This window comes from Buteo buteo, chromosome 26, assembly GCF_964188355.1.
Source record: "Buteo buteo chromosome 26, bButBut1.hap1.1, whole genome shotgun sequence".
Classification (NCBI taxonomy): domain Eukaryota; kingdom Metazoa; phylum Chordata; class Aves; order Accipitriformes; family Accipitridae; genus Buteo; species Buteo buteo.
In genome coordinates this window covers 4,870,395-4,892,808 of record NC_134196.1, presented here as the reverse complement: position 1 = coordinate 4,892,808, position 22,414 = coordinate 4,870,395, and the positions used below count along the sequence as shown (strand labels likewise).

At 41.7% G+C, this 22,414-nt stretch overlaps 1 long non-coding RNA gene across 2 annotated transcripts in view; it reads right to left on the bottom strand.

Moving 5' to 3' along the window:
• Window positions 1-4,515: 4,515 nt before the first annotated feature.
• LOC142044904 (uncharacterized) overlaps window positions 4,516-22,414 on the bottom strand; it is a 43,571-nt gene continuing 25,672 nt past the window's right edge. Inside the window, exons 1-3 of one of the 2 annotated variants that reach the window (XR_012654451.1) lie at window positions 8,349-8,516; window positions 7,962-8,087; window positions 4,516-5,096 (exon numbers count right to left, since the gene is read on the bottom strand). This is a non-coding gene — a long non-coding RNA (uncharacterized LOC142044904). Of the gene's footprint in view, window positions 5,097-7,961; window positions 8,088-8,348; window positions 8,517-22,414 lie in introns of those variants that run through there. The other variant, XR_012654452.1, reaches the window with a different exon arrangement.

Below are 22,414 nucleotides of genomic sequence, written 5' to 3'. Positions count from 1 at the left end.
AAGCAGCAGCTGTTTACTGCAAGGAGTGGTGATTAAGGCTTGATCCAGCACAGACACCAGAGCTCCAAGAGATTGATGAAGAGATCACAAACAGTATAATGGAGCTGGATATTACTTTTTGAAAAAAGACTGAAACTGTAGCAGCCCAAAAATATAGGCAGGGAAGTTTACTGCCAGCTAAGAAGAAAACACAGACTCTCTCTCCCTTCCTTAACACAGAAGTTATTAAGTCTTGGTTTCAATTGACTGCGCAGCGTTACCCCACCAGATTTGATACTGTCGTTCAGTTTGCTTGCAAATAATACCATTTTCCTAATCTATTTTGCTTTCATAACATGCTTCAAAGACAGCCTGTGCATTTGAATAAGGGCGTACCAGGTGGCCATCTCCAGCAAGACAAAGCTTTGGGTCTGTGCAGCAGTACGTAGTAAAGACATTATTTCTGGACTGGATGCCCTTGCATCCAGTGGGACCCCACAGAATAACCTGGGGCAAATTAAGAATTGTTGTTAGATTTGGCCTAGTGTTCCACCAAATTATAACCAATGTGTTATAATAAATGTGTAGTGATTGTGTGATTTGGTGTGCTTGTGCCCCTTCCAGAATGGCAGGGCAACACCACGTATTGCTCTTACATCTTACTGCCTTGAAAAGCTAAGGCTGCCACTATTTGATGCACAGAGGCCTTCTAAATCTGAAGCATACGTACCACGCACCTTGCTGTGGGGGACAGAATATATTCCCGATCACCGCTGACTCCATCCATAAGAGGGCAGTGAGATGCATGTACAACACATCCACCATCCCCCTGAGTCTCGGGATGAGACCTGGGTAAATACAGTTAAAAGCATGCCCACTTCTGCAGAAAACAGCAAGGATGGGCATGAGCCTGTTAGCATCACCCCTGCCCACCTTCCACTTACCAGCCTGAGTGACTAAGCCTTCATTTAAAGCAGGATCCCTTGGGAAGCACTGTCAGCACACATATGGAGCGCAGCCCGTGCTCATGACTCTGGCTCTGCGGCCAGGTGTCCTAATTGCTCTGCTACCAGGCCCCTGTGGGCTGACATAAATTACATTATTAATGGCTGGCTATAGCTGTTGGAAGCTGTGAACCAGGTTTATTAAACAAATGAATGAACCACCTTGAAGAAGAATGTATACTTTACCTTTCATGGTACCTTCCCTGCAGTATTTATCCCTGACTGTGGTGGTGAATTACATTGCAGGAAGAAGGCAATCAGATCATAAAACCTGAAAATATTCCTACCCAGTGTGATTAACAGAGGAAGGGAATTGCAACTGCTTACAGCTGCTAGACACATTTTTCCAGATGCTCAGAAAGAATGGTGATTACATTTTGTTTTCTCATTTTACGAAGATAAATAAGAATATCATCTGTCAAGCTTCAAGAGTAGATCAACCAGCCTTTCATTCTCAGGAAAATTCCAAAATATCAGTATTCAAAGGGCAGAGAGCACACCTAGCAACATGTGCTGCAAAGCTCCCAGTACACTAGAAGTGCAATAAATAAATGATCATAACAATAAAGCTGTCTTGCATGTAAATAACAGTTTGCCTTGATGTTTAAATTTAGTAAGCACTGTTTCCCACTGTACATCAGTTTTGATTCGCCTATGATAAGGCCAAATTATGAAGTGTTGTTCTGATGCTCATAAGATAATGGTGCAAGGAGTGGGACATGAAAACTAGGTAAGGACAATTTAGGAGAATGAAAGAAATAAAAATATACTCCTGGGAAATGAAACCAGCAGAAAGTAAGTACCTCTGTGATATTTCATAGAAGACTTGAGGCAATTTATTAGTTGTTTAAAAATGTATATAGAAAGGATAATTGGCATCACCCAATTTTAGGCACCTCCCAAGCAAGCAATTCTCACTATATCCAGCATAGAGGGAGAGGTTCCTTTGCTGGCTGATCAGGACTCTTAACTCAGGTGGTTTTGGTTGCCTTGTCCAGGGGTCTTGCTCTCTGCTGCAGAGGAAGCCTAGGCAGCCTGCCTGGCTGATGTGGTAACTGAGGTCACAGGATTCATCAGCTGGGCTTGGCTAAGACATCACAAATGCCTATCTTAAGTATCTAATGCTGGGGAAATGTACCTTCCCTCCCCTATCTGATACGGCATTAATCTGACAAGCTTTATATTATTCACACATTATTTCTCAAATAAAAGGTTTTGAAATTAACTCAGTTGTTTTACTTTGGGGTTGTTTGGGGGTTTTGTTTTCTAAAGATCAATGTAACTTACAAATACCCAGTGCAGAAAACAGCCTACTAATAAGAAAGGCAGGACAAAATACATCTTTAAAGGTTAGTTACATTTTTCCCTCACACAGCAGCCTACAGGACCTTAGGCTTTCACTACCTCCCATCAGACAGCTTAAGAAACTTCAGACTCTTTCCAAAGAAAGGAAGATAAAATGTGGTGTCTTTTTTTTTTTTTTTTAAGAGCTAAATAATTTCAAGAAGTGTGCTTAACTCATTATTTTTCAGAAAATTTTAGTTTGGTTATAGAACTTCTCATAGAAATGCCCTTTTCTGCCCTCTTCTAAAGCTTTGGTCTGATGGTTTTATCTAGCCCATTGAAAAACCCTGGTGAAGATAGGACAAGCTAGTTTTATTCTGTTGAAGCTGGCTGGTCTGGAGTGTCCTAGGCTTCCTGCTCCACTGGGGCTGAACACACAGCTCTAACCCGTGTCTCCCAGCTCATCGCAAATGTCACTATCTAAAACTCAGAAGCACGTTCCTCTAATCTTTGGAAGTATACGGAACCAATTGCATAGAATGATGTTCAGTTTTGTAGCTTGAACTATCACACACAGACAGCTAAAGAACCAAAATGTGCTGCCACGAGATAAATGCAGCCAAAGGGGAAAGAGAAGAAAACTGGAGAAGTCAAGAGGGCCAGGGTGGACAGCACGTTGCACAGGAGCAATAACAGCACAGCATCCCTCCTTCCCCTCCTGCTTTACAGCTGGCTTAGGTTACTCTTTCAATTTATACAGATTCACTTTCTAGAGTTCTGTACTCCCCCTCATTGGTGGGAATACCGAAATCCAGCAAAACAAAACAGATGCTCAGGTAATGGCCTAAGCAGGCAACCATGTAGAGGCACTCAGGGTTGCTGTGCTCTTTAGAGCAGGGACAGATGGCAACACAGGACTGATCAGAAACACAAGCCTTTATATTCCCTTCTGAGCACTACTTAGTTTGGCTGCTTTGTAGTTCATTCCTGTCCAAACCAGCTACGTTCTCTGGATGTCACCTTTTGCCAGATGTCACCTAAAACTGGATAGCATTACTCCTGTCCCTTTTACTCTTCATGTCCATTCCCTTACTGTTCACGCAGTTTTCACTGATTATCCATAGCAATGTGGTCTGAAAAAACATTTATTTCGATTTTTTTTTTCCAACTCTGTGCCACTTCTGTTCTGCTAATAATTGCTCCAAGGAAGGATATTCAGCAGAACATATTTTACATAGCATGCAGCCAGCAGAAGCTGCTGTGTAATGTTGTTAAAGAGACAGTGGATGTTCCACTGCAGCTAAGACTGTTATGCATGATGTCAGGTAACTAAAACAAGGGTTTTCATCACCAGCTTACCATTTAGCTATTGTTATTGCAAGAAAGACTAATTTCTTTTTTGGATTTGATAAATACATTATCTGTTATTGTATATGAATGCATCCATTGTAGATATTCTGGGGTTTTAAGCTATTTTCTAGGACATTCTTCTTTCTCTCTCTTCCAGGACATCCTATTTTTTTATGTCTTTTCGGACTGGATAACAAATGGGTTCCAACATTAGGAATGCTTTTTCTTAATTCTGTATTTTCTATATTGTGTCTAGATTAGAAAAAAATGGTCCTGTAAGCCTGAAAACCCACACTGACACCAAACTGAAACTGAAGTAGAAAGCTTTTTAAAATGCTTCTGAAATGTTGTTTTAAGCTGGAAGCATGACTACAATGTTTTTCTTGGCATACCTTGTTCCCTTTGAAATACACAGACCACTATTCTTGATATGTTCTTGTTTTCCTTGTATTTTATTTTAATAAGATGTGTCCCTTGGGAATGCATGGTGAGTCCCTTTTCACAGGGTGGCTCTGTCATCTAACTGTGGCATCTCTCCACTGCCAAGTATGCAATGTATATTTTTGCTAAGTTTTTACTTAAGTGAGGTTCAGAGATTTTCACAGACCTAAGCAAGTGTCACAGACTTTGACACCAGATGTAATATCTAGTGGTAACCCCAGAAAATATTAAAAATCAAGTGTTTGGCTGCAGGGGAGCCAGGTAAGCAAGTCTTGGAGCTGTTCAAATGATGTAAAAACCTTCTTGAAATAGCCTCACTGAATTCAATACTTAACCTCTCCATTATGAGTTGTTCAGAAATATTCCAAGACCCAACACTCTGTTCTAACAGAATTCTGCAAAAAGCAGTTTCACAAACTTGGTTGACAAGAGATATAGGAACATGGAGAGAAGGACAGAAGGGGAAAAACTGGTTTATAAAGATTATTTGATCGGAAGACAGTAACAATATGACTTATAAAATAAAACTTAAAAATGCTGTCCCCTAAATTTCCTAGTCTTGTGATTTTTAAGTCAGTATCAGGATTCTCTGGAGGGTCAAACTGTTAACCTTACAGTGATTGGGCTGTCTGTACTGAAAAGATCTCATCACATACAGATGCTGAGTACTCCATGCAATCCATTGATCAAATACAGCTGTAATGATCACTTCAAGGCTTTCTAAAACTTATATGTGTTCATGGATACTTGCCAAAAGGAGAAAAAAAGAGCTATGTAGGTTGTTTGGAACAAATGGTTACATTAGTCCTCACAGATCCTTTTGGTTGCTGACATGGCTTAGAAGCTAAACATTTTCTAATGTCTCAAAAAAATTCAAAATAAAATCAGTCTGTGCTGGCAGAAAATTAAAACCTTGTCAAGAAAGCTCCAGAACATTCAGTGGATGTGACAATCACACCATTCATCCAGCTTGCTGGCAGCGCATGTTCAAATCCACTATTGACACTCTTCCATTATTCCATGGCACTTGAGGATCTCCTAAACAAACAAACAAACAAACAAACAGATAAAGAAAGAAAGAAAAAGAATTATTTCAGGAATTATTATGATGTTGGAGTCCACTTGTACTTTCTTGTACTTTCAAATAATTCGGTTTCTCTTTCCTTCCCTCTTTGCTTGACCCAAATATAGCACAGACCACTATAATGCAAAACTATATTCTCAGTTTCACTTTGATTCAGACTTCTTGGACATCATATGTAAATCTTGTGTGTTTTCTTGTGTTGTCAGTCCCAAGTACAGACTCTCTTGGAATTTTAAAATATTTATTAGAGAATTGTATCTTCCTTTGCACACTGCCCAAGCTTAGTCTTCATTTCCCTTTTTTTTTCCTTCTTTTTCTCCTTCTCCAAATAAACTGAAATTAATAGTTAATGTTGCTATTCATGAATAGAACAGATTCCAGGGTTATATGATATGGCAGGAAAACAGAAAAACTGTCCTTCTTCTTGCATAAGCCATGCATATATTATGTTAAATTTGGTATAGAGAAAGCAAACCTTCCAGGTTCTTGGCAACCTAATTCCATCACTGCTTGCAGATGAAATGAGATGACTGGTGGTGGTAGGAGGACAGAGAAGAAGAGTGGGTTTTAAATTACATACACTTAGTAATTCATTGCAGAAATTAAGCCTAATAGGTACAGCTGCTTCATGGACATGGAGACGTTTCAAATGGCCAGCATTGCCCTTGACAGCAGGTGGTGTTTTGGATAAACAGCATCAGGAAGTAGCTAGCGAAAGGCAAAAGAAACACACTTGGAAAAACTGTGTTGGAATTTGATCAAAATGTTTTCCAGACAGCTCAGCTCCTAAGAGACATGCAGATCATTTCAGTTCAAAAGCAATATCCAGCTGGGGAAAAATCCCAAAGACAAAAAACTATGCAGCCATAATACTTGGTCAAAAGGACTTGCACTACTCTAATAATCACTTGTGTGATACACATCAGCCACTGCTTCAGCTTTAACACCAAATTTGAAGACTCGGTGTTAGACTTGAGCCTGAAAAAGCTGGTAAGAATGAAAGAAAGGAGGGGAGGAATGTCCCACAGCAACACTGCTTCCAATGTGGGGTCCTCCTGAGAGCACTCTAACCTGGGTTCTGCTGTCCCCCTCACCACTGTATGTTACAGAGAATCAGCACTGCAAATGTGCAAGGACAAGATAAATCTGCTGTGAGAACCACTCCTGAATGGGTGCAGGTCTAAGACCTGTATTTAACCTGCAGTTAACTTTCAGTGTTGTATCCTTTTTCCTAAGGGATTCAGAAGTTTGGGACCCTGGATGCTTATGTGAAAGGTCACCTACAGAGAGAGATGGGATGAGGAAAAATACACAGCAGCTTCATCATGCAGGTGCAGTGTCATTATCCATCTCCAGAGAAAAGCTCTACAGAAAACAGAGCCTTCTCAGGCCAGTATCAGACTTTTGGATGAGTTCCCACTGGAATTATCCCCCGCACAAAGCTCACTATCTTCTACTCTGAATGTGAGTCACATATATACATACAGAACCATATACAGATAACGTAATAACTATTTTAAAAGACACCGAAAATAAAATGAGGACAAAAGACACCTTTGGAAAGAAGGGGAGAGAGAAAATCATATGTAGCAGATGACAATCCTGTCACTTAATGCACTTCTGGAAGACATCAAACCCTGTGACGTCCAGCATATAAGAACCAAAACAAAACTTACATAACATTGCATTACATTGACATAGTTTTCTAGGTAGAGGCACTGGCTGCTATTCATATAAACAGATCCATGGAAAAATAATACCTCATCCACATGTACAAGATTTACCAAATAAGAAGTATCACAGCACTTGACAATTATCTAACATGCGCTTCATAAAGTGGGGCTATGAAAAACAATATCCAGTGTTTCCTAACAGGAAATAGCTAATGTGGGTTGATGTGGGTTTTATTCAATGGTCTTCTGCCTTGCAAGGTAACAATCTTACTCCATGGATACTACACAACACACTTCTGTGGTGCCCCACACAAGTCGAGGTTTGATAGCACTCCATATTTTCATTTTGATGCAACACCAGGACATATTTCACATTGTCCTAATTCTTACTTTGCTCCATGTAAAGCTGTATCAGCAGCATTTAAATCTCAATCTCCCAAACAGAAACTCAAATTAACATTTAAGCTATGAATACTGTTTTAGAAAGAGTTATGGTGTGGCTCTCAGCCTGCTAAGCAAAAATTCAAAACATTGAAACTGCATGTTAAACATTACAAAACAGAAAGTGGAGGTCACCAGCAGCCTGATCTTTAAACATATTTAAGTGTTTTTGTTCTTGACAAGTAAGAACTAAACTTTCATTAAAAACCTAACCATGATAATTGTCAGTAAACTTGAATATTTGCACACCACCTTGGAAAAAGGCATAAATAAGCCCAGTCTTTTGCTGAGAATTTAGAAGCACAGCTTCCACTATATTTCAGGATCTGTATACTTTAAAAAAAAAAAGTTCTGCATCAGATCCCAGTGAGTTCAACATAAACCCAGTGAGCAAGAGTTGAGCAGAGCATTCTTCTCTTCTTTTCATCTTTTTCCTCATGTGATGCAACAAAAGACATGAAACGCTTCCAGACAGCTTGATCCAAGTGGATAAAAGGAAAGAACTGAAAGAGTTTCTGCTATTACAATACACTCACTGTAAAATAATTTTTATTTCCCAAGCCCTTGATTGCTCCTATTCAGTCCAGATACATATGCTACTTCTGGCCCTTGGGCTACCTCAGCAATCTGCTCCGAGAATTCTCTCTAGCTATGTCTATACTGTGGGAACCAGCAGTGTTTTGCAAAACTCAGGTGTATGCATACCTGGCATGTCTTGTCTTGACCTGGGGTGTATCAAGACTCAGGGCCACTTGTTGGCATCCAGCTTGCAAGGAAAGAAAAGCGTACAGATTGCTTTCTCATCCTTTTTTCCTTCATAAACTCTATTTTCTGTAAGAAGAAAACATAGGCAGGCAGAGTAGGAGGACATCACCATGGGGTCCAGCAGGTGCTCCCATTTAGACCCTTCAAGAAACCTTAAAAAAAATTAAATAATGAGATTCATCCTTCATAATGGTGCTTAGCCACGACTGTGCACATCTTTAAAGGAATAATCACTCTACAAAGTTACAGGCAACAACATAATTAATTTTTTGTCCACATGTCAACTTTCTGCCACCTCAGCCACAGCCAGGACTCCCTCCTGCCTACCTATTTTGTAGCAGTGCTCCCTGGGAAACTCTCCGTGTTGTCGAGGCTGAGAGCAGAGCTCCCTTAGGATGCAGTCCCACGGACGTGCACGGGGCAGCGTGTGCTGCGATGACCACGTACACACACCCAGAAATGAAGGGGACCAGAAAAACGGCACATGCACATGGGAAGGGATCTCCTCTGCCGTTTCAAGCAAGAGTACGCTGACCCTATCTCAAAGGCTACTGGGTGTCAACCTAGGCCTATGTCAGGCCAAATGTTTTGGTCTCAGTCATATGATCAAATTATGGCACCTTACACAGTTATAGCCTGTCAGATTAACTATGCCAGCTATCCATGGGCATGCTCTCGGATTACCCCAAGTATGACGTAATAGGTCTCACTTAAATATCTTTCATGGAGGCTTAAGCTAAGTCACATCACCTTACAACTGCAGCAGGCTGTTTGCACACCTGGACAAGTACCAACAATTAGAAAAGCTCTTCTGAGCTTTACTGGCTCAGGGGGATCTTTTCAAGCCCCTGTAACCCAACTGTGTGCTGAAACCTTAGTAACTGATTGCAGATACAAATAACATTCATATCGAGCCAGGCAAGTAACCATTTATAAACTGGACTAAGAGTAGGAGCATGTAAAGTGTTGACATACAGGTACAAGGATGTTAATACTGCTAATTTGGGGATAATGTCATTCACTTCAGGGTTAAAACTACACTGCGGTTTTCACCAAGCTGTAGAGCTCATTTTAAAATTTGAGATTACCGATAAAGAAATAATTCTGAGAACATATTTAGATATGTATCTCAAGCAATATTCCTAATTATTACCATCAAAGGTGAGGGGCCCATTCACCTAGATCGTCTTTTTCAAAGTGCAGGCACCCTGGGGTCTCTGCCCAGAGCACCAGCTCAGAACGGTACAGTACATTCTCCATGCAGTGTGAAAAACTCTTCCTCCCAGCAAGCACCTTGTGCTATAGGTGAAGGCTGCTGCGTATACCCGCCTCAACACACAGCTCTCCAATGCCCTCTGCACTGCCTGCACTGTGGACAAACTCCATGAGATCCACACTGCTTTTTTTCCACCAAGTGAAGGCCACCTCTAAAGCCTGAGTGCACTCTAAACAGCTTTCTATAAGAAAGCCCCTTCCAAAAACAAGGAGTGGACACACCTCCCCAAAATCAGGCCTAGGCTCTTCCCAAAGCCACAGAAAGTTAATCCATGATGAACACTGTTCTTGTGAACGACCTCTTCACTACTTGGGGTGGTAGAGGTGAAGAGAGGTTCTCTTGGAAAGCTCGTGGGTTTTGTCTAAATTCGCTATTCTGCATTCCATAAAAATCAAAACTATTTTCACCCAAGTCAAGAAACAACTGTACTTACAGTGGGACGAAACGCACTGCTGCTTTTATAGAGGAACATGTTTGGCAAGCTTAACTATCAGCAGCATTATCTCCATAGCTTCTAATTCTATACCACCAGCTCAAACCATGTTATCAGCTGTTGTATTTTGGATGTGCACTAAAAAGCGACCAGATACTTATCACAGTAATATTTCTACCACACAGTTAGCAAACCTACCTACATAAGTATTCAGCCTGCTGTTCCTACAGGGTAGCAAAGTCCCTACCTATAGCATACAAAAGCTCTGTCATGTGCCTTAAGTGGAAGCTTTGGTTTACATTAGGGGGGAAAAAGTCACACCTGTACAACTCTGCTGGCTGAATTCATCATTTTGCACTGGTGTGGCTGCAATGATTCAGATAAACAAGGTCAGATTGATCTCATTCCAATGTAGACATTTGAAAGTTATATGTCTAAATCTCATTTCTGTTAAGCACCCTGTACAGTCAATGGAGAAGGACTGACACCTCCAGGGTGATTTCTCTGATTTGTCTTAGATATTTTACATATGTATAGTGAAGGTGTCATTTCTTCCATTGACTAAAAGGAAACCCAGGACATTTGACTAATTTATATGTGCCTAAATTTGGGACGATGGAGCCCAAGTATAGCATCATAGAGCTAGACACAGGGAAAGTTTATTTTTCTTCTCAGACCAGAATAAGGTATACCAGTATAAGCATTCTCATTTAAGTATAACTGCATCCCACCTGGATTTGTGCTGGTTAGAAGTACAGTGCTCTGAAAAAAATGTCCAGTGCAAAAAAATTCTGAGGTATTTTAAAGTGCCTGTCACTGGCCTCTGCCACTGGAGAAAGAGGCAAATACCATCCCCAGGACTTTCCAAATCCCAATCTTGAATAATGTATTATTTGGAAGAAAAAATTTACATGACCCACAGTAACTCAGTCAACAGACATAGCTTGCACATATTAATTTTTCTCCTGCATGTAACAAAAAATGAAGAGAAAAAAAAAACCAAACCACAATCTTCCACTGTGACAACTCCCTAGATCCAGCTCCTTTTTCTCACTTTCTCCACATTACTACGTTTTTTGTTGGGATCCTTCAGTCTTTTCTACAAGCACTTCATCTTATCACAGTGCCTTTTACCTTTTTATCAAGGTCTGTAAAGACAAGGGGTGTAGATAGTTTTCCTTACTACCTCAGAGGAAAGGGTGATGTGGTTAAAAAATAGTAAGCTAATAGCTAGAGTCTACTGTTTACCTATTATAGCTGGGCTGGTTATTATAGCTGGGCTGGTCCCCTAGGAATTTACTTACATCTCTACTGCAGAGGTAGGATGTGGTCAGGGTTGTCCCTCCTGCAATGGTGAGAGTCTTATGGCAGAGGTTCCCTAAGGTATGGCTACAGCCCAGCTCGTGTTCGTGGGGCAGGCTGGCCCTCCCAGCCTGCCATGAAGCCCCTGCCATCACTGCATTGCTGTGACTATACACAAGGCAGCTGGAGCGCAGCTCCCCCAGGTACGGCTACCTGACTCATCATCACACCTCTGGCCACAGTCTATACGTACCCACTTTTTCAGCATGCACTTCTGTAGTGCTCCCAACAGTTTCAGGTCCTTCTCTGCCCCCACGAAGAACGATCAAGTAATGTTAGCTACCTCTAAGCTGAGGAATTCTCTGCAGGAAGGTCTAGCTCCTTTCTTCCCTGGCTGTGAAGGGGCTCCTTATTTTACGAAGAGGTACCCTGTGCTCCTACGTGAAGTCCTCTTGTTTTTCTCCTACTGTTTTTTATCCATCAGGAGTCCTTTGTTCCTCCTCCTCTCACAGAGGCTTCTCATTCCCATTCCTGCCCTAGGATGACCATCTCTGAACCCTGCCATCTGGGGCAGATCCAGATCCTGCCTCTCCTCTTGGGCAGATTCCCTGCTAGCATTTCTCTTTTTTTCATTATCCCAGCCCAGTGAGCAATCTCCACAAAAGCACAAACTGACCAGAGAATCAACAGCCCTTTTGCACTTTGGCTTTCTCAAGGCCAGTGGGCCTCCAGCTAGCCCTTGATTTTTATTTCACTTGTCACGGACTTGGAGGAAAGAAGAACTGATGGTCTTCGGTTACTAAACAGAAAAGCAGATTGTTTCCAGTATGATAAGGAGTCTGGTATGGGCTGTTCTCTCTTCACTCTGCCAACTCCAGGCTGCTCCACCAAGGCTGCAACGACCAGCGTGTGAGCTAGATGTTTGCCTCAGAGACCTACAAGTGCTTCAGCTCTCTCATCCTATGCCATTTGAAGTTAAGCACAGCTCAAAACACAATCCAAAGCTGCATTTTTAAAGTGTTAAAACCAATTAACAAACAGCTGACTAAAGAAGAAAAATCCTACATTCCCAGCAGCAAATAGATCAACTTCTGTTGTTTGTCATATTGTACTCTGTGTTCCACTGCCTGCTCCAGAAACCAAATACCTCGTTTTATTCACATTTCTGAGATACTTTATCCACCATAACTTAATATTTTCTTAGCACATAACTTTGTGAAATACGATCTCACTTTCTTTTCATCCTAGTTGAATGATTTTTCATGTTTTGACTATTCTGAAGAGAATGATGGAGTACTCCAGTTATACAGATACACAGTTGCCATATACGTATTGAATTTAACCAAGACTTGGAACTTCCAAGCAATCTGCATTTTTCTCACTGAAAAATAACAAATACAGGAAGCATCAAGATATTTGCATCACCACCAAAAAAAAAAAAAAAATTGTGACGGGAAGGATAGAATTCATCTTTTCTAATCCAGGAGTTTAAAACTCAGATGCCAAGTGTAGGGTGGCCATTCCTGACTCTATGTATAGCCAGGAATATACTGAGTACCTCTTCAAGACAAGTCATCTTGCCCTAGCTTGTGACTACCGTCAGGTTCGTTGCTCCCTGGAGGTCAAACTCTCTCTCTTTTGACTGCAAAGAAAGCCCAGGAAGGCCAGTTTAGATTTGGATGTTTAATTTTTAAGTATCTAAAACAGAGTGAGTTTTTTATTTGATTTGCAAGCAATAAAATAATTTGAAAGTTTCAAAATTACTAAAAAAAAAGAGAACAAAACAAACTCACAAATCCAGTTTTGAGTCCTGAAATGAGATAACAGAAATCACAACCTCTACACCTGCAATGTATGGCTGAGCAACTATCAGAAACAATGGTATGATGGTGGCTCTGAGAAAACAGCTTTAGTGTCTGGAGTAGCAACAAGACTGCACCAGGAGGAACCATGAGGAACACAGACCCCTTCATTTTGGAAATCACCTAGACTCATCATAGCAACATATTACTCAGAACTGCATGATCCTAAATGAAGTTTTTATAAGCATTTAGGAAATACCAGTCTAGCTAATTCATAAAATTGGTTAGATCACAACCAAAGACACTGTCCGTACTTCAAGACATGACAGGTGAAGTGGTAAGTGTGCCACCAAGCACCTTTGTTCTTTGTTAAATCAGGAGCACACTCCACAGAAAAGACACTGGCTTTGCTTTCAGAGAAATGCCTTACGTGATGCATCTTAAGCTGTGAAGGAAGCAATGCAAGCTCCTTATATAAGAGTCTGAAGTGGGAAAAAAGGTCAGAACTCCCTAAACATAGTAGACAATCTGTCCAAAACTCTGTAAAAAAATAAAATATTTTAGGAACAGAAGGCCCATCTCTTCAAAATGGCACCTATTCATTTCAGTAAATCCTCTGAGATGAAAGCTACAACATACTGTGGGAGCAAAATCACCAGTAAAGTTTACAGCTGGCGATGCCTGAGATGCCTGAGACGAAAAGTTCCCAAGAAAATCCAGAAAGGACTGGCAAAGCCAGCTCTCCAAATTTGCTAATGTAATGCTAGCAGCACTTCTATTATTACATAATAGATTTTACAGGTATTCAGCCTTTTTTTTTTTTCAGGAAGACTCAGAACTATTTACTGTCTTATGATAGTTCCAAATGTGGGAGAATGTTAATTAAACAACAGGTTTCAGCTAGATAGTTCTGATGTCAGTCATGACTGACTAATTACTCAGCTTTATCTGCTGAAAGCCAACTGTTATCTTACAGAGAGTTATTGAAGCCAGTTTAAAAATATCTCCATTTGCTTAGCCAATCTAAATACCAGATTTTTTTTTCCAAAATCATAAAAGTTGATTTAAATGATTTTCCTGGGACTGAAAAACAATGCTGTGAGCAAACAGGGTATTAAACAGGGTTTAACCTCACAGCAGGACAATTACACCCCAACCAGCGTAAGGCTCTTGTAACACTGCAGCCAAGCCGATCGTGTGTTGTTCCTCTCCAAGATTTCTATTGTTCAGAACTTTTTCAGATTTGCAAGACATTCCTTTTTGACATATTTCAAAAACAGTGTTATAATGCATAGTTCTCCACTACAATTAAATTTATCCTTTTCTAATGAAGTGAGAGGTACAAACTTCTGTTCTAAACTGTGTGTTTTCCCTAGTTATAAGCATAACCACATCATTTTTGAGGCAGCTAAAGGCTGTCAAAGGCCACCAGTGCCTGTTACCCCAGGTGGGTTCCCACACAGTCCTGCTTAACCTCCTTTCTGGTTCTGCTCTGAATATGAACACTTTTAAAGGAACTTTTATGGGTTTTATATTCAAGAGAGACTTTTCTGATTTTCTGTCACACAAAATATTATCTACAAAATTCAACGTAGCTTCTGAAAGGAATGTAACTGTCATTAAAACACATCCCTTTCTTTTTCTTTTCCCTTCCCCTCCCCTCCCTTTCCCCTTCCTCTCTCTTCTGCTCTCCTCTCCTCAAACCACTCTAAATCATGCTGTTGCTTTACCTTAATACTGTGATGAACTATGACAGTGTTTTGAGAGTGACTGTCACACAACACAAATTTTTGTCGTGCTATTTACTCCATCCAGATGTAATGCAACCTATTTTTATGGTATCTGGAAGTGGGCTGACATTAAAGTGAATGAACAACTGTTAATGACAGTTGACACAAAACTATGCTTGTCTTTATAGTTCATGCCGGTCAGTCTGGTAATACTGCTCTGATTATGGGACTAATGCTAAAAACAATGAATTTATACTAAATTAGTACCTGTTGCCACATCCTAAAACTTGCATAGTTAGGTATTTATGAGCTGCTACACAAAGTATCTTTGAGCTCTGAAGACTATTCTCACCAAAAATCCTGCAGAACCTCCTCACGGATTTCATATGCAGAAAGTAGAGGCAGGTAAGATGAACTGAGTAAAAGCACTGGGCAGGATTCATGTACTAAAGGAACAAAAAAAAAAAGCTACAAAAATGCAAATTATTTTTCTTCTTTTTATAGGAAGAACATAGATTTCAGTCCAATACTTTGTGGATAGACTTCCTCTACCTGCCCTTTATTCAGAGAAAATATTTATTATAATTCAAAAGTAGCAGCTGATCTTCCTTGTCACAATTTCAGGGATAGATAGCTTCTCTGAAAAGGACTGGACCACAATGCATGTTTGTTAGTGGTTTTTATTAGCCTCAAATCATAGTTCTTATTTATTCTCTCTTACCCATTCTTGTAATTTTTGCTTCTTCAAAGTAATCTTTTGCACTCTTCTCCCTTCCTAGTGCTCCTTACGCTCTCTGATAACTGGTTTTACCCACACACTGACTCTGCTTCTCACTGACTGTAAATCATTGGTCCTACTTTTGTCTGTGCACCTACTGACTCTGCTGGCTCTAATGCTCTGGCATTCTGTCCTGCTCCACCTTCTCCCCCTGGGTTTCCTTCCTGTCCTCCCTCTAATGATTGCTTTCCCTAAATTCCAGTCATTAGAGAGGTCAGGAACAGACAGCGTCACGACCACATGGAAAAGTGTTTCCTCTACTTCCCATTTTAAGATAATCTCTGTTCCAGATGGTTACAAGCATTACCTGGTTGTGAATTGCAAGTGTGCATTTGCTCTAAAATTAGGCAACAGAGTGTAAGAGCATTAAATAGCAAAACAGAGAGAGAGGCAGCAGAAATTGCCATGTTGGTTGTTACAGCTGCTTGCCACACCTATAATTAGCATTGTCTGACAATTCCCATTCCATGGTGTTTTTTTAGTTCTGAATACTTTGCCAGATCTCCATCCCCATAGCTTAAATATTCCAGCTGGACATCTGCTTTAAGAAAGTATCAGTCAAAGTCATGCAACAATGTGTAAGACTGAATCTGAAGAAAAGCCAGCTTTGCTTACATTTTACTCATGTTAAAAATTTTCTCTTTGGAAACCTTTATATCCCTATACTTGGGGACAGAAGTTTGAAGCTTAGCAGGCAATAGCCTGGTGTAAGAGAAGACTTTTTTCTCATGTACACGGGAGGAGAGGAGATGAGGAGGAGGGTAGCTTGGGACAGGAATCTTAAGGACTGAATTTCGGAACTGAGAAAAAAAGGTTAGGATGAACAGGAAAAAGCTGTCTACACAAGGCAGAAGGATTGAAGCCCACTAGGACGTGGTCCGCTTCAGAGAAGGCATCTCACCCTTCTGCTGTAGCAAACATGACATGGGCAAACTAACCTCCACCATTCTGGTGAGGGCACACAGGAAGGATGGGAATACATCTAATTAATCTAAAGGCTTCCAATAGCTTACACAGGGCATCGATATCATTGCCATGATGGTGAAGTCGCTTCTTAGTGTTTAAAAATCAATAAAGTAGGTCTCATACTGTGAAGCATTTTAAGCCCTGTGAAGTGGCACACAACAAACCTGTCACAAAAAAAAAATAAATCTGATGCTGCAGAAAAGAATTAGAAAATGGCACAGTTGCTTTCATTACCTTGTCTTCATCTCCCCTACACTACAATATATTTGCTCTACAATATAATCTTTCACTGCAGGAACACAAAGCATTGGTTTGCAAAGACCCTGTATTCAGTGCACACAAGATCCTACTCAGAGATGCCTTCCAGAGAAGACTACTGGCTTTTCAGCCTTGCTTCTTTTGCTGCATAAGTTGTAAAGTGTGTGGTAAAGTAGATTTATATCTTCCAGAAGAGAAAGGATCATTCCACAGCTGAACACTTCCAAGAATAAACAGATTCTATATTTGTCTCTGCCACAGACTTCCACAAAAGGTACTTTATGGACCTGCATTGTTTCAGGGATACATATAGCTCCCTAGTAGCTGTAAAGAGCAAAGTGCCTGTGGTTAATAAATCCCTTGACTGTGCTTGGTTTTCAGCCTGCCTGCCATCTTATCCCCGAACACCTCAACTGGAAGCCTGAATCCCCACCACCCAGAACATGCGTCAATCAGAAGACTGGGAATGGGAGATGGCTGGACTGCTGTGTCCTGGCTCCCAAAAATGTGGGAAGGAGTCAGAGCCTGCAAATCCTTCAGCCCCAGAGCTAGAAACAGTAGCTACACTGAGATCCAGATAATTCTACTGAATAAAGGGTTTAATGACAGCGGAATAAGGAATGCATTGTTTACTTTTATCTACCTAACTGCAAAGTTGTGGTAAGTAGAGACAAAGTACTCTTTGCATTTCCTGCAGCTGAAACCACCTCTATTTCCTTCTTCTGGTAAAACTGGACAGCCACAGCACATGAGTCATCCTGTAGCAAAAACATATCTTCTTCTGAAAATGTCAAGGTCCTAAGTGCACCAAGAGGCCTTACTGGTGTTGATGAACATCACCTGGGGCCTCTCCCACCACTCTGCCCATGGCCCAGGACCCCATTTCAGCTCAGTCCGGAGCCATCGGTCCCTGCGCTAGCAATGCCATAGGAGTGCCAGCCTCTAGCCCTGCCTCCTGCACGGACCTCAGATCCACACCGCAGCCTTGTCTCCAACCCTGTCTCTGGCCCCATCTCCTTTTGTTCCTAGATGGACACCCTGGATGGATCCTGGGTCTGGGTCATCATTCCCCCAGTCTGGGGCTGTCGATGGAGCCTGTTACTAGCACCTGGCTCTGCCCACGTTTGGCCCCCATGGGAAAGCACCCCATGGGTCAGGGAACAGCCTGCACTGGGGTGACTGTCAGCCCCAAGGTCCCTGTCCCACAAAGGAGAAAGGTGCTATGAAGCACTAGATAGCCTACATTTGGGTTCACTTATAACACACTTAGTGTCCAAGTGAAAATTGGGTCAAGCTGTGACAAGAAATCATTCTCCAGAATACCAGGTTAGATAGGCACTGCCCAAATCCTGCATCCCCTGGACAAAGCATACATGCCCTTTAAATTCCTGTTTTCTTGTTCTTCCACTTCATAAATGCTGTTCACCTTCTACCAGAATCATCTGGTGACTTAACATTCATGAGATATGATGTTCCTCATTCATCTCCCACATACCTCCCCTTTTTGAAGAGTATAAAGTACCATTAAAGCACCTTTCACAAAATGTTTTGGCAGCACGTAACCCTCCACCCCCAAACACCTTTTGCTTTCAGAAACTGTATCTGAGTTGGACACTGGCATCTATAAAAAGCACTCTCTTGAGTGCCATCTGTCAAAGAGTCTTCAGTGAGGCTATAAAACAAGGGCACTGACAAACACATGCCAAAACACAATGCACGTCAGTTTGAGCATTTACAAAAAATATTCCAGGTTATATAAGCAGGGCAGCAGTCCTATATGGTTCCTCAGCCTCTTTTACGTCAGCTTCCTATCAGAGTTGGCATTCGATGTTGGCTTTGCGCCTTTTTCCATCAGTCAGCCTTGACAAAGGGGATATCATCTGCCCCTTTGCCAGTTTTAACACCAACGTCAAGATGCTGAGCAGCCACAGCAAGTGCAAACCCTGTGGTGTGATGTAGTTTGAGGTAAGTAGAGACGATGTTTTCCAGGAAAAACATATCCAAAGCAGACGTAAGCCCACTGAACCTAAAGCATGAGCCTACAGATTAGGTGGTAGGAAAATGGCCTGATAATTAGGATGCTGGATGCTCACCCCAGCTCTGCTACTAACATACTGTATGACCTTGAGCTATTTCTCTCTCTGCTCACCTCCATCCTGTTGTTCATCTTAGCTATTCCAGTTAGAAACGTAACGCTTTCTCCAGATACCTTATTTGACAAATCCTGCTACCATTCCCTGCATTTTTTACATGGTATGATCGCCTCCATTCCTGCATGGCAAATTTATCTAAGACAAGTCCACATCATGCAAATGTGCATAGCTTGCTGGTGGTGGCTGGCTCCTGGAAAGGGAGTTGTGTTCTTCCTTGGCAGCAGCAGCAGCAGCGGTTCCTGACTCTGTGCTGGCCAATGGGCAGGTGCAGGAGGATGCATCCGGGTGTCTGACAGCTGCCAAAATATCTGCTTCCCACCTTTTCCAGGATAAAGACAGCAGGCTGGATTTTGTTGCATGTACCACTTTGATGTAGCTGCAGTACTGCTAGCAGCTTTCAGCCTGGGGACACGCGCTACGGCTGACTGGACCGGTACATGTTTGTAAAACAGTCCACTGCTGCGGAGGAAGACCTGCCGTGTTTCCAAAGCAGTCTGTCCCTGTACCACCTCATCGGACTTGTGAGCCCAGAGCAAACTCATCCGGCGCTAGCCCAGGAGCGCAGGCATCACCTGGCCCTGCATGGTGCAGCGATAGTCCCATGTTCAACTGTGGAACCCTGAAAAAGACAGTCCTCAAAAAGATCTGACAAGTGTTGGGGAGGGAGGGGAAGGCACAGGGGAAGGCTACTGTAATTTCGGCAGCAGAGCAGTGTGAGGAGAGGCGGTACTGAAATGGCAGCTAGTGACAGCAGGCAGTCAAGTCACTGAACTAATCAGCAAATTCGACTGATGATCTCAAATGCCAAATCCACTTTCAAAAATCCCATTGGGAAAGCTCTTAAAAATAACATTCTTGCTGAAGACAGTGAGGAAGACAGGTGTTTATTTCCCTGTCTTTTCTGACTGCAAAGAATTAATGGTTTCATTTTTATTCATATTCTTAATACTGAATAGGCAAGGAAGGAGTCATGAAGCAGAGCAACTGTGAAAACTGCCTCTACAGAAACACTGATTACCCATACCATTTTCTCCACTGGTTTCATACAGAGCCATCACTGGCAAAAGAGACAAAACACTAGGTCGGCACCTGCAGGTCCCAAGACCTTTCCTCGGTGAAACTAATAATGTTAGCGAGAGGATATGATATACAATGACATGTCTCTGGCTGTCACTACATCCAGCAGTTGAGGTCTAGGAGTAGAGAGAAGGGATGAAGATAACTCATGAAGAGCAAAGAAGACAAAACACTTGAGTTTTAATCTGAGATTTTAGGCCATATGGTATAAAATCAACTATACAAAACAGAATGGACAAGTAATTATAGTACATTCTTCCACTGTACTATTTTGCTTTTATTTCAGAATTTCTCTTTCCTAAAACAGAACTTCAAAAAAACCCAATACTTTAGATATTTGAGGATTTACAGCTTCTCTCATCTCCTGTTTTGTTTAGAGCCTTTTCATAAAAGTATCAACAATAAAGAGACACAAAAAAAAGGAGATGAACTGGGAATTCAACCACTAGTCCCAAAATAGAAAAGGAAGAGATGGTAGTCTTGTTTCCTGGTACGAAAGCTCCCAGGAGGGAAAGTGACAGGCTTAAAAAAGAAAAAACCTCTTCCTTCCAAGACATTTTTCAGATTTTCCCTGATTTTTTTCAGACCAAAATATCATCAACATCAAATCATTCTCCCCAACACTTTTGCATTAACCCAGCATTTTCTAGTGGAAAAACTTCTGTCAAAATGTCATGACCAACTCTATTCAGCAACTTCTGTTGCCGTGGAAATCTTCTCAAGGTTACAAACAGAGTACTACAAATAACATTTTCTCAGCCAAGCTGCTCCTTGCTTACCCAGCAAAGGAGCTGGTCAAATCACGGCTCCCAAGAGCATTCACCTGCGAGGAGGGAGGGGCAGGCCAGCCTGAAGTGGAGATTACAACATTTTCCAGGCAGGCTGAGTCATTTTGTGAGATACCCAGCCTACTTACAAACAGTTATTCCTGACTTTATTTTTTAATTTATCTTCCTTTTCTAGATAAACGTGTCCGGGAATCTCTAGGCCCTGAGTAAATGTTTAAAGTTTTTCTCTAAAGGTAACATGCCAAACTCCCCACTCCTACATCTGCATTTTAAGGTATGTGTTTACCTTTTTCCCCTGAAAAAAAATAATCCCGCCTTTTTATGCCTTCAGTTTATATGGCCTCTATCTTCGTCTATTCTTCGAGAGCAGGGAATGGTAGACAGCAGATAGCTGTTGGTATCAGGCAGTGCTGGGTGAGAACCAGGTTCCAAGGACAGCAATTAAACCCTTCCTGTTAGTAGTGCTTCCAGTCTGAACCTTCAAAGTACAGGTCATGCCTGTCTAGACATAGATATTAAGTTTTTCAAAAAATGACATGGTCTTGCCTGCGTTTGTACACACAGATGTACACACCTCTTTACTCAACAGTAATGGGCTACATCACCCCTGAACTGATAAAACTAATTATGTAGGGTGTTTTCAGCATTATCCCTTAGGGGAGTTACTGTGGGACATGTCTGTTCAACAGCAGGGAGCACACTCAAGACAGACCCACCTTCTGCTTTCGTTCATTAATAAAAGGCCTTCCCACAGCTGCCTCTTTGAATCCAGAAATCCCTTGTTCTACATCATTCCTCAAAGCATAGTTTTCATGAAGCTTCTTGATTATCAGCTCCAAAACTAGTTCCTTTCCACCTATCCAAGAATCGTCCTCAGTACTCCTCGCCCCAAGTTCACCTGGTCCCACTCTTTCTGGTCTACAAATCTTCAACAGCATCGTAAATTCTCCCCTAAGGCAACAGGAGATGGACCCAGAAGTGCCATGGCCATGGGACATTAGGCACTCACCCAGTATAAATTCGCTCTGCTGGTTCAAACGTAATAAAGCATTTTTGATGGATTAATTTTGCACTGGCAGGTTCTATGCCAGATCAATCATTGCCCATCTTTGCATGGGCACTGTAAAGCCTGAATAAACACACAAAGCCAATATCCACACCAGAATGCGTTCAACAGAAATGTAGTCGTGTGTGTGTCTGTCATCTGGCTCAAGTTTGTACTGCTGTGTGAGCCAGGAGGGGGTTTGTCGGGCAGGAACAGTCATGGCACCAAGGCCTGGGGGAATTCACAGCCCATAGAGAAGTGGGGGATTCTCTCCTGGATTATGAGATTATGACTGGATCTGTGGAAACTGCCATTTGGTGGGGCAACTTCTGCTTTTCTAGCCAGCACCACCTTTGGTTTGCTCTCCTCCCAAGGGTGTGGGAGAGGGCCCACACCCCAGCAATGCAGGCTAACTGGTTGTACCTTGAAGGTTTGGCTTCAGGCCTCTGAAGTAGGGCAGTTTCATCACCCTAATGAGGGGTGGACTGGACCACTCCTTGGTGACAGTATCTGAACTCTTCAGAGCAGCCTATTCACAATGATTAACAGAGTCTGTCATTCCACTTGCAAAGCTATTGATGATAGGTTATCACTCCTCAAACATGTCTTTAGGGTTGGAGAATTTTTAGCTACCTGTGGTTTTATAGCTTCCCCAACCTTTGGCCATGCTACGCTTAAGCAATTCAATAAAAATGACTGCTTCAGCAACAACTGAAGATAGGAAGTAGGGAATAATCACTGTGCTTTCAAGACCTAAGTGGTCAATAGTGGAATAAAATACTTTA